The 6,202-nt window shown below is 37.2% G+C and overlaps 1 long non-coding RNA gene across 1 annotated transcript; it reads left to right on the plus strand.

Moving 5' to 3' along the window:
- The first annotated feature begins 1,744 nt into the window (after positions 1 to 1,744).
- On the plus strand, positions 1,745 to 2,156 carry LOC135967279 (uncharacterized). The gene is made up of 2 exons (XR_010581263.1): positions 1,745 to 1,846; positions 1,952 to 2,156. It is a non-coding gene; the product is annotated as an uncharacterized lncRNA (long non-coding RNA).
- The last annotated feature ends 4,046 nt before the right edge of the window (positions 2,157 to 6,202 follow it).

Consider the following 6,202-nt stretch of genomic DNA (forward strand, 5'->3'; position numbering starts at 1 on the left):
AGAAACAGAGAGGTTGAGCTATTTGCCCAAAGTCACAAAGCGAAGAAGTGGCAGAGACAGGATTTGAATGCTGGAAATCCAGAGTCCAGTCTAATGTCTTAACCACCATATTGCCCCTACTAGGTACTAGTTCAAACAATGTCCAGATGCTGTGTCATATACATTGCATACAATTCATATTCTTCCTAGGAATCCTAGAATTGATAAAATCCTCATTTTTACATATTGTGTATGTGGGAAAACCAAAGTTTAGACACTAAGTAGAAAATAAAAGATCCTGAGAGGGAGCCTCTGAAGAGGGGAATAGTGGCATGAAAAGTGGCCCTCACATCAAGTAAAATAAGTTATTAAATATCCATTTCATTTAACAGTTCACTGGTGGCTCAGCAAGAGTCATTTCAGGTAAGCCATTTCAGGGAGGGGATAGAAATCAGACTACAGAGGGTTGGTGAATGAATGTGAGGGGCGGTGAAGAGAGGTGAGAAAGTTTCAAATATAGCCTAGCGGGAAGAAGAGAGGGCATTAGCTAGAGAGAAACTTATGTCTAACATGAAAGACATTTGAACATGAAAGACAATGGAGCAGGCAGAGTCTCTTTGTAGAGAGAGATTTAAGATACAGGAAGGGGATGGGGTAATCAGTGAAATAAAATCCCTGAACGAGGGTAAGAAAGATGGAATCATAGAATCACTGGGGATTTGCCTTAGACAATGGAAGAGCCAAATATTGTAAGATGTCTGCTACATTAAGACTGGGATTGAAGAAGTGGAATAAAATGCAAAACAGCAAAATATTAGTTTATTTTGATAGATGAAGAGGATGAGAGATAAGTGGTGGAGAGCCGTCTGAGCCTGCAGGGTCATGGGAAGACTTTCAAGTTCAAAGGATAAGAACGTCTCTGTCAACAAAATGTGGATCAAAAGCCTAACTTTCAGAACATTAGGCATATGGAATAGTATTAGTAACAGTTTGTCATTTGGGGAAGTATAACATATAAACATTACCCTGTCCCACAGAACACTCATGTATTTTGGGAAATAAATTTACTGATTCTCATCATGTTATTTCATAACAAGCAAAATTATTGAGTCATTGCTGATGTGTATTTGCTCCTACCATGAAATTTTAATAATTTTTTCCAAACCAATTTTTCTTCAAACATACCCTGTCTGCATCTGTTCCTGTGCTTCCTAACAGGACTGGTTTCCCTCCTGGTCCTTTCAGGCTGTGGCCACTGCTCAAAGGGTGGTCTGCAGACCAACAACTAGGCATTACCCGGAAGCTTGTTAATAATGCAGAGTTTTGGGCCCATCCCAGACATACTGAGTCAGAATCTGACTTGTTTCAAGTACCTCAGGCCAGTTGTGTCTACACTAGCATTTGGGAAGAACTGGTTTAGACGTTTTACTACAATCTGTCTTAACTTTAATTTGGTCTTCTTGTTTTATCTCTTTCAGTTTCCAAAAGAAAAAGGGTAATTTATCATGCATATTCCCTATAGCACATAGGTCTCTGGAATATAGTTCCAAACTTTGTCAGTTCCATATAGGTGGCTAATACTGTTTGGCTGTGTCCTCACCCAAATCTTATGTTGAATTGTAGTTCCCATAATCACCATGTGTCACGGGAGGAACCCGATGGGAGGTAATTGAATCATGGGGACAGTTTACTCAGTGCTATTCTGGTGATAGTAAGTTCTCATGAGATCTGATGGTTTTATATAGGGCTTCTTCCTTCACTCGGTTCTCATTCTTCTCCTTCCTGCCACCATGTGAAGACAGACATGTTTGCTTCCCCTTCAACCACTATTATAAGTTTCCTGAGGCTTCCCCAGGCCTGCAGAGCTGTGAGTCAATTAAACCTCTTTCCTTTATAATTTACCTAGTCTCAGGCAGTTCTTTATAGTGGTGTGAGAATGGACTAATACAGCAATCTTTCCATTCATTTTCAGGTTCTTCTTCTGCTGTTACACAACTTATCCTCTCAATCCAACCTACTTCGTTCCACCCACACTCATGCACCTCCTATTGAAGACAAGTTGTGTGCTGTCATGCTGCTGTGACTTTTGTCAGGCCATCCTTTTGATCCCTCCCAGATTTTTTCCTCTTGATGAATTACTAATTATCATAAAAGTCAATTGTAATCTGTCCTAGAAAGCCTTGTCCAACCACCCCATATGCTGTCCTCTACCATTATTACTTTGTGTTAGATTTCCATTATGTCAGGCATAACCACTACATTAATTATTTCTTTATCTTTTCACCAGATAAAATATGAAGTTCATGAAGAGAAAGACTGTACATTTTATTCATCTTATATCCCTAGGACAATTTTCTAGTCCCTAGGAAGAAATCAAGACATGGTTCTAATAGATATAAGCATAAATATAGATATCAATATATTTATTTACTTTTATATTATCTATTTAGTTTAGGTATATAAATTTTATACAGTTTATATATGTAATTTTTATGTATTCAATGTATAGTTTAATATTTAGCCTACATGTGTCTTTGTGTATGTGTGTCTTTAGGATATACAGATTAGCTGAGTTTTCTCAGGAGAAAATACAAAAAGATTATAAGAATATATTTAAAATGGAGGAGTTGGGGAATTATTTTTACTCCCACAGCCCCTAAAGTAACAATGTAACTGCATAAATCCCATGACCTTATGCAATTTGTTTTTGGCAAAAGCCACACACACCAAATAGTTACCCAAATATCTAACCATCTAGGTTGCCAGAACTAGATTTACAATTATTTTACTTTAGACTCTGCAAGACTTTAGGCTTTTCTGATTCCTATTTAAGCCACTTAAAATGCCAAACCCTTTTTTGGTCATAGTTTCAACAACCAAATAAACAAGTTTTCACAGAGCATTTAAAATGTATAACAGCAGAGTCATAGAAGGAGTGGTTTCTGTACCAGAGGGAAAGAAGGAGGAATGTGAGAAGAATTTATTGATCTCCTACTGTACACTGGGAAGTTTTCTAGACAATTGACATGCAACCTTATGGCAACTGTCTGAGATAACGGTTGTGCTCTTATCTTCTAACAATATGTTTGTTTATATATTCATAACATTTAATAGAAATGGTTGCATCTCAAAATCACCAAGAAAAATGTTCATCTTAGTACTTATCTTTCAGAAGAAGTAGCAATGCCTATTTTGTTTTAGTCTATAATTGTAATACATCCTGTGAAGTAGTTTCCCACACCACCAATAAACACTGACATAATACATTTAAGAGATAAATGTGGCGAAAAGCTCGCTGGGAAGTTTTTATATATAAGCTTCCCAGACCCTGTCAACCTTTGGATATTTACTACTAACAGCAGCACCAATACCTGACTTCAGGTTGATGGTGGAACTCAAATGCCGGGCTGACTATAAAAAGTTTACATGTTAGGAATATTCTGAGTAACTAAACCTCTGGAGAGAAGGTAGTTTTATGTTAAGAAATCAGGATGACTACTTTTCATAATGCCAAGGATGTTGTCAGCTGTAAAAAAAAAAAAAACACGTTCCTACATCTACTGAAATACCAAAAGGTATCTGTTATGGTTAAGCTTTTGTGTCAACTTGACTAGTTCATGAGGTGCCCATACATTTAGTCAAACACTAGTTTATACTATGCAACCATAAAAAAAGAACAAAATCGTGTTCTTTTCAGCAACATGGACACAACCAGAGTGAGTTAACATAGAAATTCACTTATCCTAAGTGAATTAACACAGAAACAGATAATCAAATACTGCATGTTCTCACTTACAAGAAGGAGTTAAACACTGAGTACACTTGGACACAAAAATGGAAACAATTAACACTGGGGACTCCAAAAGTGGGGAGGAAGGGAAGGGAACAAGGGTTGAAAACTACCTATGGGGTTCTATGTTCACTATTTGGGTGATGGGATCAATACAAGCCCAAACTTCAGCATCACACAATATACCCATATAACAAACCTGCACATATACTCCCTGAATCTAAAATTTTAAAAATAAATGAATAAATAAGCATCACTCTGGGTATGTCAGTAAGGGTATTTCTTGATGAGATTAACATTTGAATCTCTGGTAAAATGAGTAGATTGCCCTCCCTTAATGTAGATAGCCTCATCCAATCTATTGAAGACCTGAATAGAACAAAAAAGGAACTCTGCCAGCTTGACCACTTGAGCTAGAACATCAGTTTTCTCCTGCCCTCGAACTAGAATTGACATCAACAGTTTTCCTGGATCTCAGGCTTTTGAGCTTGGACTAGAACTTACATCATTGGTTCTCCTGAGTCTCAGGTCTTCAGACTCAGGCTGCAAGTATACTAGCAGCTCTCCTGGGTTTTCCACTTGCCAATTTGCAGATCTTAGGACTTCTCAGCTTCCATGATCACGTGAGCCAATTCCTTATGACAAGGAGAGAGAGAGGGAAAGGGAGTGAGGAGTTGATAGGTAGTTCTGTTTCTCTAGAGAACCCTAATATAATAACATGTTTATAACTCATCACCTCCTTAAAATAAAAATAAAGAGGCCCAGGGTGGTAACTCAGGGTGGTAGCTCACACCTGTAATCCCAGCACTTTGGAAAGCCAAGGCAGGTGGATCACTTGAGGCCAGGAGTTTGAGACCAGCCAGGTCAACATGACAAAACTCTGTCTCTACTAAAAATACAGAAAAATTAGCCAGGTATGGTGGTACACAACTGTGATCCCAGTTACCCCAGCTACTCGGGAGGCTGAGGCAGGAGAAATTGCTTGAATCCAGGAGGTGGAAGTTTGCAGTGAGCCAAGATGGCACCACTGCACTCCAGCCTGGGTGACAGAGTAAAACTCTGTCTCAAAATAAAGTAAAATAAAATAAAAGATAACACTTGAAGCAAACTCTTTCGGAAACACTAGAATTGCCCATATTCTTCAATAGGATTCCTGTGGTGTTTCAATAGTGTGTACTTAGCAAAAACATCAATAATTAAAAGTTGAAGTTCTGTTTCGGTCACAACCTAAGGTGAATGGGCATGGTGACCAAGAACTCTGAGGAGAGAGTTTGGACCACGATTTAGCAGCACTTCCTTAAGGTCTTTACCTACATCATCTCACTTAGTACTTATAACCATGAGATAGACATTATCCTGACTTTACGGGGTTGGAGAGGTTAAGTAACTAATGCTATCACTTATATACTGACTGACTTTGGTCAACTTAACATGATGTCTCTTGAATACCATGTCTTCGTCTTTAAGTTAGGGGTTGGATTACTCAGCTCACAGAGCTGTTCTAATGATCAAGCGATGAGATATAGATGATGCATCTGAAATATAATAGGTGTTCAATAAATATTGATTTCTTTTCCCTTTACTGCAGTTCAACAAAATCCCAATAGATAATTGCTTAAATCATACCCGAGTTTCATATGATTATTACAAATTGTTATTCAAAAAATTACAAGGATCAACCTCTAGCCATGTATTTTCAAACTAAAAAATATGTAATTGAGCAGATGTTTGGCAAATAGAGAATAATAAACTAGTTGGAAATTTCTAATTTGATGCCACCCACCCAATCAGTCCAAGTGTTGGTGTTTCAAGGTTTATTTTAAATGTTGTCATTATGTGCTCTTGGAAATTATAGGTTTTCTCTTGAATTATTTTCAAATGTGGTTTCCTACTCTGTCAAGTATAATGCTTTTTTTTCATCATATGATTCCTATGAGACTATATCAATCATTCTCCACAATGAAGATTATGCTTAAGATAAAATTTAGTGTTGCCCACAAGCAAATAACTATTATACAGACCTACTGCTCCTCCTGAGCAAATGTTACCCAGGCCTCTTTACAGTTAGTGGTTCACTGCAGTGTGAGCAGCTTACATCATTTGGTTTCAGTCCTTTCCTGATTAGTGAAATTGACTCAAAGATTTATAATTTAAGGAAAGAGTGAAAATGTTCCCCTTTTTTAGGAAAACAGTTAAATATTGTAAAGGCTCCTTAGTTTTAAATTCACTTATTTCTCTCAGTATGCCCATATTTGTTACTTTTTTGTTGAATGCATTATTTTACACTATGATCTGGTTATAAAAATCAGCCCCGATAATGAACTCAATGCTGGACTGTAATAAATACAAGACACAGTCCAAAAAGGTTTTTTTTTAATATAATGCTCCAAAGGCTTATTTTATAGGAATACTTTTTTAGTACATTGGATGTCA

Source organism: Macaca fascicularis, chromosome 14, assembly GCF_037993035.2.
Source record: "Macaca fascicularis isolate 582-1 chromosome 14, T2T-MFA8v1.1".
Classification (NCBI taxonomy): Eukaryota; Metazoa; Chordata; class Mammalia; order Primates; family Cercopithecidae; genus Macaca; species Macaca fascicularis.